This window comes from Chamaea fasciata, unplaced genomic scaffold (genome assembly GCF_029207755.1).
Source record: "Chamaea fasciata isolate MVZ Bird 193981 ecotype frontalis unplaced genomic scaffold, bChaFas1.0.hap1 SCAF_2, whole genome shotgun sequence".
Classification (NCBI taxonomy): Eukaryota; Metazoa; Chordata; class Aves; order Passeriformes; family Sylviidae; genus Chamaea; species Chamaea fasciata.
The window spans coordinates 63,235,886-63,246,023 of record NW_027094087.1 but is presented as its reverse complement, the minus strand read 5'-3'; positions in this window follow the sequence as shown (position 1 = coordinate 63,246,023).

The window sequence follows — 10,138 nt, the reverse complement described above, 5'->3', positions numbered from 1 at the left end:
TAGCCATGGAAAATCTTTTCTGCAGATAGAGAATGTTGATAGCATATTGAAAAGGAGCTGCAGTTGAGGCAGAAGCTCTGAAAATTAGAAACTAGGGTGATTATACAGCCTTTTCAAATATAAAAATCCTGAGATAACCTATCCTGTGTTTGCCATGTATGTTCAGAAGTCAGTGAGGATTAAAACATAGGCATTAAAACTCTCTGAAAGTGTGTAGCCTTGAGGATAGTGAAAGAGAGAAAGCAAGAAGAGCTATCTGACAAGATCTCAATTGCCCCACTGAAAAATCAGCACCTACCTTGTGATTTATTCAATTTTCTTAACTAGGGAGCAAATGTCATAAACATCAATGTGACATTTCAAACTGCTTACAAATTGTCTTTTTGGCCTGCTTGTATGGTAACACATGGTAAATGGGGGGAAAAATAATCTAATATTATTCTTTCCTCTGCAGTTGTCTTGATTCCATAAAGCAACAGTTAATTATTCTTGTAGTAGTTTGCCTTTACTGATTCAGAATTTCCTTTCTAAATCATATAATCATAGTATAGTTTGGTTTTGAAGGTACTTTCGTCACGATCTGATCCACTCAGTACAGGGTTCATTGTAAATTCTCGTCAGGCTGAACAAAGACACCAGTCCACAAATCAGGAAATGTCTATGTTCTTACTATATAGTCGCTTTAACTCCAGTAAACAGGCCATTGTTTAGTCTCAAGATAACAAGACCATAATTTTTATAACACACTTCATCAAGTCCCTGGTCCTTACAACAAACCTCAATACAAAGTAAGGGGTAGAATATGACAGCTGCTCTTTGCCAAGAAAAAAAAAAAAGAAACAAGAGGAATTAAGGCAGAAAAGGGAGAAAGACAAGAAAGGATCACCAATACTTAGGTCTTGTGTTGATCCTGCTGTAAAAATTTTCCAGGTCTTGGGTCAACAAAGAAAAAGAGAGAGACAGAGAGGGAAAAAGGAGGTGAAAAGGATTGACCCACTTTATTATCTCACTCTTGATAGGGTTAAGTGTTGTTGGGTTTTTTATTGGATTTTTTTTCCAGCTAATTTATGAATACAGTAAAAATTCCCAGCAGAATATACTCAGGTAAAATTTCTAATGTGAAAGCTGGTGGTTTATCCTTAGCCTTAACGTCCAATCTTTTCACTGTAAGACTACTATTTCATAATCTTTTCTCCTTAAAAGGCTTCGTCTAAAAACCTCCAGAAACATTATCAGTTTTTGTTTCCAAGCATATTAGATTAATTTATCTGCATAAACTCACATTTCTTCAACAGTCTGTAATAGGTTTGTTGATTAATCTGACCCAAATATGATTAGATTTAAAAAAAAAAAAAAAACCAGCCTAGTTTTCCTTTTAAGGTATATGCCAGAAGACAGCCATCTCTGTGTTTTATCAGAACACAGAAAAATGACTAGACCATAGTGCTCTCTGAGGAAAATTTAAATTTGCTGATTTGAAAATCTTTTTTAATATGGTAATAATGTATAGATAACCATCTGTTTACCTAGATGAATTCAGGGAGCTGCGCTAAAACCCATCTAATCAGATTGTAATACATAAATCTGTAAACATTTTTATCAGAGAATGACCTGCGTTTCAGAAGCAGACAGGATCAAATTCTAATGTCATATAAGAAAATATCCACATACTAGATCAATAGTACCTATATAACTGCATCTGAGTTGAAATTTAAATCTTTTGAAGCAAGCAATACTGCTGTATAAATCATGAAGCTGGGATTCTGGAAAATATCCCAGTGGCTGTCATGCACTCTATGCTGGAGTAAGAATTTCAAAATTTGGCTTCCTGAGAGCATAAAACAGACAGCTCATAGTCACAGAAGCCAGAACAGTAATATCCTAGAAGCCAAGCATATTGCATTAGCAATGAACAAATTCATAATGGCTTATTCTTTACAGAAGCAAATGCTAATAGGTTTCGACTTTCTGGCACAAGTTTCAAAGGATGAAGTCATGCAAAAGCTTAATTCTGTAAATTTGTTAAACTGCAGAATGATAAATATATCTTAAATGGCTTCTTAATCACCAAGGAACTTAAGTTTCTTAGACAGTGTGAGCCTAGTAATTTTTCTAATGTCAATCAAAAAAAAAAAAAAAAAAAGGCAAACTCAACAACCACCAAAAATATCCCCAAACCCTCTGACTCTATACCATCAATAATACCAGCTATGTTCACTGCAGCACATGCGAACTGAATCACATTGTTTACAATATAGAAGATGAATCTAGTATCACAAACCAGATAGTCTATTTCTTTTCCTCTTTTTTTTTGTATCTTCAGAAAGAGTAAAGAAGAAAAAATAAAAATGAAAAAAAATTCTCCAACAATATTTCACAAAATAGATCAAAGTTATCTCTTGTCTCAACTTTTAGATTTCTTTTTCTCTACACTGTCAGTTTAAAAAAAGCATTTAGATTTTTCTGACCAACTGGGGAATCACATATTCAAGACTTTTTGGAAGCTGACACAAGGAAAAAATAATTGACCAATAGGGGGCCCTGAAATACAATTAGTGCAGAATGAGTAATCAGAAATGACATCCCAGATATAAATTTGATGTATTAATTGGACCAGCATGGGAACTATGTAAATAAAAATAAGCTATTTATTATGTGCTACCACAGGGGAAAAAAGGAAAAACAACAGAGATCGTTAATTCTTTCAGCAATTAATAACTTATCTTTAAGAGTAGAGATTTGTGAAATGAAAATCTTAGGAGCAGTAGACCACTAAAATCTGTATGCTAAGTGCCATTAGATCCTTGACTATTTCTTTGCAATAGCCTATGTCCTTGCCATATTTTTATAAGGTCTCAGTGTGAAGCAAAAGATTAAAAACATTTCTTTTTGTTGTTGTTGAATTCACAGTAGTGATGCAAAAAAAATGTAGAGTGCCAATTTTTCATCATTGTAAAAAGATTATGAAACTATTCCCAAGTCACTGAACAGCAAGAAAAACCAGGTGATGACATACGAGTAAACAAACAACAAACTTTTGGAAATGTGCAGCCCAAGAAACATTAAGGTGCATACTTTTGATCTATAGACTATTTAAGGGGAAAGACAGTCAAAACTAAATGCCTTGCAGTAAATACTGTCTATAAAAAATCTGTCATAGCTAGTATTTGTCTATAACTTTCAAGAAGTATTTGTTAATAAAAATGCATTTGATAAAAAATGAAAGGTGTTTAAAGGAAATCAAGGTCTTTCTGAGAGTGATGAAATACATTTGAAAGTGAAATAACACATCAAAAATTAGAAAGGGGTCAAACATTAGAAGATATACACCAATATTTGTGTTCATTTGAAATACCATCCACTGAAACTATGGACAGTCTTATGAGTTAAAAGCAGGTTTTTGTTTTCACTGTATTTTCCTTTGGTTTTGTTTCATGCCGGTGTGAAAATATCACCCAAATGAAAAGAAAGAGATTCAAATTAACAAGTACAGTTGGTAAGTTTAACTGTGGTTGTCTCAAAAATATAAATGCCAGTCATGTATTTTGACAGCAGCGTAATTTTTGAAAGTGATCTCCCTTTTTAAGTTGAAAGAAAATTTCTGAATTTGCTTTGATTATAATTTCTGATCTATTGATTATATCTGATATGGAAAAACATACCTTTTTAGGTTATTTGTCTATTTGACTCCTAGATCATCATCACTTCCTAGAAAATATTTTTGAGATGAAAAATTATAGTGAAGTTATGCTGCTGATAATTCATACTTTTTTTGTTTTGTTTTGTTTTTTATACTACGGCCCCTAGTGACTTGATCTCTGCACAGGTTCCTAGGCTAATGGGACTGTAAGAGATGCACCAGTTGCTCAGAAGTCATCTTCATTCATACCTTGTGCTGGATGTGTCAACAGATTTATAGGAAGACAAAAAATATGAGCAATATAGAGAGGCTCCCTGCTCTTCTGCAAGCTCTGTTCTTCAGAAAGCATAGGCTTCAAACAGCAGATTAGGCTAAATTCTGAAAGGTATTTTCAGCAACACCACTTCTTTCACAGTAAAGCATGTTTAGACACATTTTGACAATATTTCCACCTGCACAGTTAAATCATATTGATTGTTTATTTATCTTCCAGAAACCATGCAGTATCTGTTACCAAGGAGGTTAACACAACTGTGATTTACCAGGCATTTCAGTATGAGTCTTCTACTGTTTTCAGCTTCTAGAGACTGCAGTAACATACTTGCTCAGAATCAAGTAGATGTGACCAGATCCTGTGTTGTTTAATTCCACTCACAATAAAGTGCTGGCTTAACTTTGAAGAGGTCTTTTTAGTTCCTAAAATCTTTTAACAATATAATTTACAAGATTCAATACATCTCTGAAATAATTCTAAGAGGGGTATATGTTGGCAAAACAAGTGCTTAAAGGCTTTTTATAACCAACGTTAAATGCGAAAAGAACTTTTGTCCTGGAGAATCAAGAGGATGCAGAGGAAAATTTCACAGTAATTCATTTGCCTGATGTACAAGCACACCTGAAAAAAAAAAAAATCACAAAATATTTTCATTTGGTCACAGAAAGGACTGAGGAAGAAGGGACCTCTGGAAGCCACCTGGTTTAGCCACCGTGCTCAAGCAAGGCCACCTGAAGTCAGCGTCCCAGGAGAATATCTAAACAGGTCTGAAATATCTCCAAGGCTGGCAACCCCATAACTTCTCTGGGCAACCTGTTTCAGTGCTCAGTCATCCTTATTGTGAAAAATATTTTGTGATGTTCAGAAGGAACATCCTGTGATTCAGTTTATGTTCATTGTGTCTGGTCCTGTCACTGGTCACTGCTGAGAAGAGTCTGGCTCTGTCCTATCTTCACCTTTCCTTTAAGTATTTATGTACCAAATCCCCCTGAGCCTTCTCACCTAGGCTAAATAACTCCAGCTCTTTCAGTGTTTCCGCACAAAATAGTTGCTTCAGCACCTTTGTCATCTTTGTGGCCCTTTCTTGAAGTCTCTCCAGTATGTTCATGGGATTCTTGTCCTGGTACTTCAGGTGTGGCCCCATCAGTGCTGAGTAGAGTGGAAGAACCACATCCCTCAGACTACTGGAAGTATTTTGCTTATTGCAGCCTCGGACATCAGGAGCCTTCTTTATGGCAAGGGGGCAGTGTTGGCTCCTGTTCAACTAGTTATCCACCTTCTGAAAGACCTTCCCTGCAAGTCTTCTTTCTAGACCTCTGCCCCACAAAACATGGTGCCTGAAGTTGTTCCCCTCCCCCATCAGGTGCAGGATTTTGCATTTGTTGTTTAACTTCATGACATTCCTGCCAGCCCATTTCTCCAACCTACTGACATCTTTCTTGATGCCATTATGACCTTTTAGTATACCAGCCACTTCTCTGTGTTTGGCATCATCAGCAAAATTTCTGAAAGTACATTCTGTCCCATCATCCAGATCATGAAGGTCTTAAACAGGACAGGACCAGGCTCACAGAGAGTAGTAGATGAATTTTTATCTGGATTTTAGTAAGAATTTTGGTACTGTCCTTCACAGCATTCTTCTGGACAAGTTGCCCAGCTGCAGAAAGGGAGTTTCATGGGTACTGGGTTTTCTTTCAAAAATTTGGCTGAAGGGCAGAATTGGAAGGTATACTTGCTTTAGTCTTTGACTTTTGTTAGGGCCGTTTAGTTAATTTTGCTTTATTTCTTGCCTGTTGAGATAAACTGCACTTGAGGTCAGATTTTTGTGATATTGTAGGGCCTTAAACACTGTGTCATGGTGTAGAATTATCTTTGTCTTTTCTTTTTTTTTTTTAAAGATTGTATTTTATATGACAGGAGGTCTGGTTTTCCATCAACATGTATTTCATCTTTTATAAGAACAAAATTAAAAAGACACAACTAAATATATTGATTCAGGTCACTTGGACATTGCCTCCTCTGTGTGGCTATAGGCCTCAAGAGAGTTATTACTCAAATGACTCATAAGCCTTTTCTCCTCTATGGGCCAAATTCTGCAACTGGACAATTCATATCAATTCTCTTTCATAGTCATGAAGCATAATTTTTGCTTCTCCTTCTCCTTAAACCAAAAAAGACTCTTTCTTTCTAACTTCTATCCCTGGAGAATGTTGCTAAATGAATCCTGAAAAGTTCTGTAAGAAACTACAATACACTGAACCTGTTGAACAAGGTCTTGATCAAGCATTCTATTTTATTTTTTCTACTGGAAAACTAAGCTAAAGGTATTTGAAAAGTGTATACAGCAGTACAGCTGCAATATAGATGTCCAATTTGTGAAGGACTCTTGGTGTAAACAAGTTAAAGGGGACCAGATGTTTAAATTCAAAGTCAGATTATAGACTGGGTTTTTTCACTTAAAAATATTATATCTCCCCTCCCACTGTTCTAGCTTCTTAGTCTTCATATCTTATTCTTAGATGGGGATTTTTAATTTAAAATACCCAATGGTATGCCCATTCATACAACAATAGTATATGATTACTCTTGTGGAAGACCATACCTCATAAGATCAAATGTATTTTGGCAGACATAGAAAAAAAGAAGCTATTAGGCTTCCTTGGTTTCTTTTTTTCTTCTTGAAAATCTTTGCTTATAGTCCAACCGTACTGTACTGAAATATAGTAAAAAAAAATAAATAAAACAGAACAAGTTACACTGATTAATATAAGTAATATTAATCATTATTTACTATCACAGATAGTAAATTAAGATGTCAATTTATGGAAACATACTATCTGAGAATAGTGCACTTTTTACATAGAAGGTGTGGGCATCTCTTTGTTGCAGTGGCTTCATGCAGAAAATATCTTTTGTGAAAACTTTTTTGTTTTTGTAGTGGTGAATAACTTATTGGGCATTTTTGGTACTCGGTTTGAGTTTTATTTTTTAGAAATAACAGATTTTTTTTAGAACGGTATTTAGAAACTAGAACCAAAGATGCCCAGGTGGAGTCCAGGTGCCTTCTTTTATGAACGTAAGTAAAAGAATTTCCACCTGTTTCCTTAGAGATTTTTGGGTGAGTTACACAATCACACAGTTTCAGCTATAAAGACAACTTAATTTAGACCATTCTTTGCCCTCTTACTCCTGGCCTTTATTTACTACTCAGAGCAGCACAGTTCTCTCCAGATAAATTTATAGTGGTATAATATGTTGTCTGTGGGCTACAAAGGAAATCAGAGCACAGAAAATATATTAATGTTTTAAGTACTTTAAGTTTTAAGTATAGTAAGTACTTCCCGAGGGGAGAGACAATGTAGGAGGTTACTTTCAATACAGAGCATATTGGTTATTACTAATAATAATTAACAATAATAACTTTAATAATAATTAAGAAAAAAAGCCAACATGTAACCACCCAATATCCCTATTAAGTCATAGATCATTTTAAACCTGATTTTTATGGGTTTTCCAAAGCAGCAGCAGCAGCAGTATCAGGATTTTGTGGTTTGTGTGTACCTCTAATAGTAATGCTTTACTCCAAAGCACAAGCTATTCATGTAGCTCATGAAAATCAAATAAAGTCATATTGTTTTGAAATTGTGACTGACTTGAGAATTCTGTCAATCAAAGTCAACTGCAAAAAGAATTGATGGGTCTCTCAGGGTCATCTAAACAGTCTAAGTGATAAGAGTTTAATACCACTGGATCTATTGAAAATGTCTCTACTAGAATAATTTACACATAATACACTAGCATATATTTCTATGAATGTTATGCATGAGAATCTAAGAAAAATATTAATTTATCATATTATAGCAATAAGTGGATCCTTTGAATTTTCTTATTACCACAGAATATCCAGTCACCAGAGAAACTGGGCATTCATATTAATTTTTTTGATGTACATACAAATTACATGTTAATAATGCTAATAACAATAGTGAGAGTCACATGGTACAGACCCTTCAAATTATAGCTATTTGAAGAGCATCTACTTTTTCTGTCAGTATCTGCTGCACACTAAACCTATAAATTTCTTTCCTATCTAACATGCAAATTGCATATTTGGTGATAAGCATTTGCACAACCTCAATTTTTGGGATTTAATTATGTGATTTAGGATGTCTGCCGTATCATGACTATTGGCAACAATGTCTAGTAAATAGGATATTAATTACTTCATTCTACACATAGTCAAGTATTTTAGAAGATGATTGCACTGTTTTTAAACTTAGACTCTGTTAGAATAAATATTTTCAAGGGCTTGCTATAGAATACTTTTCTTTTTTCTAAACATTTGTTGTATTATTACCAGTTGAGCTCATTTTATCCAACAGATATATATAATGAATTGTTATATTGTCTCACTCTTGCCTGTGCTAGGCACTTGTATGACCCAAAGGATGAATACAAAAGTGACAAAAGAAATTCACACTCCCAAAACTTGCATATCCTTGTCAGTATGATGACTCCTCAGTGGAGTAATATGGAATGAGTTTTGGAGGATTGAAAGAGTAGAAATTACAAAAACAGCCATTCAAAACAATTTTGAACTTTGTGCTGTGACCATTGAAAACTGAACAGTGTCCTTGAAATAGGTATTCCTCAGAGACGTCTTTATACTTTAATATAATAGTTTGTTTCATTCATTAAACTTGAGGGAGAAACTTATTGCAGATGCAACATCTTCAAGTGTTTTAATTTTTCCAAGGTCATTTTAGGAGATAAAAGAAATTAAAGCATACACAGGAACATGTAGCTTGATTACATTTTTAACATCTCATCAGTGTTCTTTAGTGACTTACATTTTTCATTATCTGTTCTTCTTAAAGTTATAGCTCCTGTAGTTTTGCCTTCCATACTTTGAGACTTTGTTTAATTATATTTAGATTCACTCAGAGACAAGGTGTAGGAAAGATGAATTAAAACACAATCCCTGATAATCATGAAGACATGATCTACATTGCATCCCTTGACATGTCTACTGCTATATTCATACAAAATGGGCCAGAGACATAAATTTGGTATAGTTGGTGGTTAGCAGTACTTTTTTTTTTTTTTTTTTTCCTCAATGCTTGTAGTCCCATGGCTTTCCAGAGACGAAAGTGATGAATTACTATCAACCAACACAGCTTTTTGATGTGTCCTCTTGTACATGAAAAACTGGGCTGAGACCACCTGAAGTCATTTCTCTAGAGATTTTGAACAAGTATAAAAAATGGTTTTGTTTTGGACTTGGTAGGCCTCAGAAATGAAAATGCCAGTACGTTGAGGACAAAACATCAATCTAATTTGCTACCTACATTCCCAATCCTATTCTTTCCCTACTGAAACTGTTACACAATATGTGATACAACAGTGACCATATTCCTCTATTAAGCTGTAGTTCTTTTCAGGAAGTGAGAGTTTGTCTTTTTAAAAAAGCTTTGATTGAAAAAGATATAGGTGAAAAAAAAGTGAAATGCTCATTTACTAATTTTAAAGTCATGAAGGGAGCCTACTTAATTAAAAGAAAGAGACATAGTAGGATGAGAAGTTATAGATAAATCACTTGTTTCCATCAAATAGGATTCTTATTATTTTTTTGCTAAAGAACAATTCAGTATTTTACAGTGGGATTATTCTGCTCGGTTATTTTTCTGTTTAATAAGAGGAGCAAAAGCAAATATAAAAAACCCCAAAGGTTTCGTTAAAGTAGATTAAAAGCAAGAGGTTTGGGGAAGGTGTGGTTATAGGCAAAGATTGTTTCTTCTTACTTTCATCCATCTGAATGACAAGAATGATTTTTGGTATTTTCTGATTACAATAGACATACTGAAAGTAGGATTTTCCAAAGCACATAGGGTAATACAGAAAAGGAACTTCTAGAGTACAGAAAGGTTACATAGTTTCTGATTTCTTTATAAGGATTCTTTGGATAACAGCAGCATTTCAACCCATGGTTTTTGTTTGTGGTGTTGGGGTTTTTTTATTTGTTTGTTTTTGTTTTTTTAATTCTTCAAGAATTAGGAAAAACCTAAACATCCTTTATTTAAATGTGATTTTAAAATTCTTCTCTTTCTGAGTAAATGGCTGCATTCATCACTCACTAAGTTAATGGAGTGAAAATGTACATATACAAACCATGATCAATCCAAAAAACTTTTGCATCTCTGTTTATTTCATTTTTCTAAGCTTTC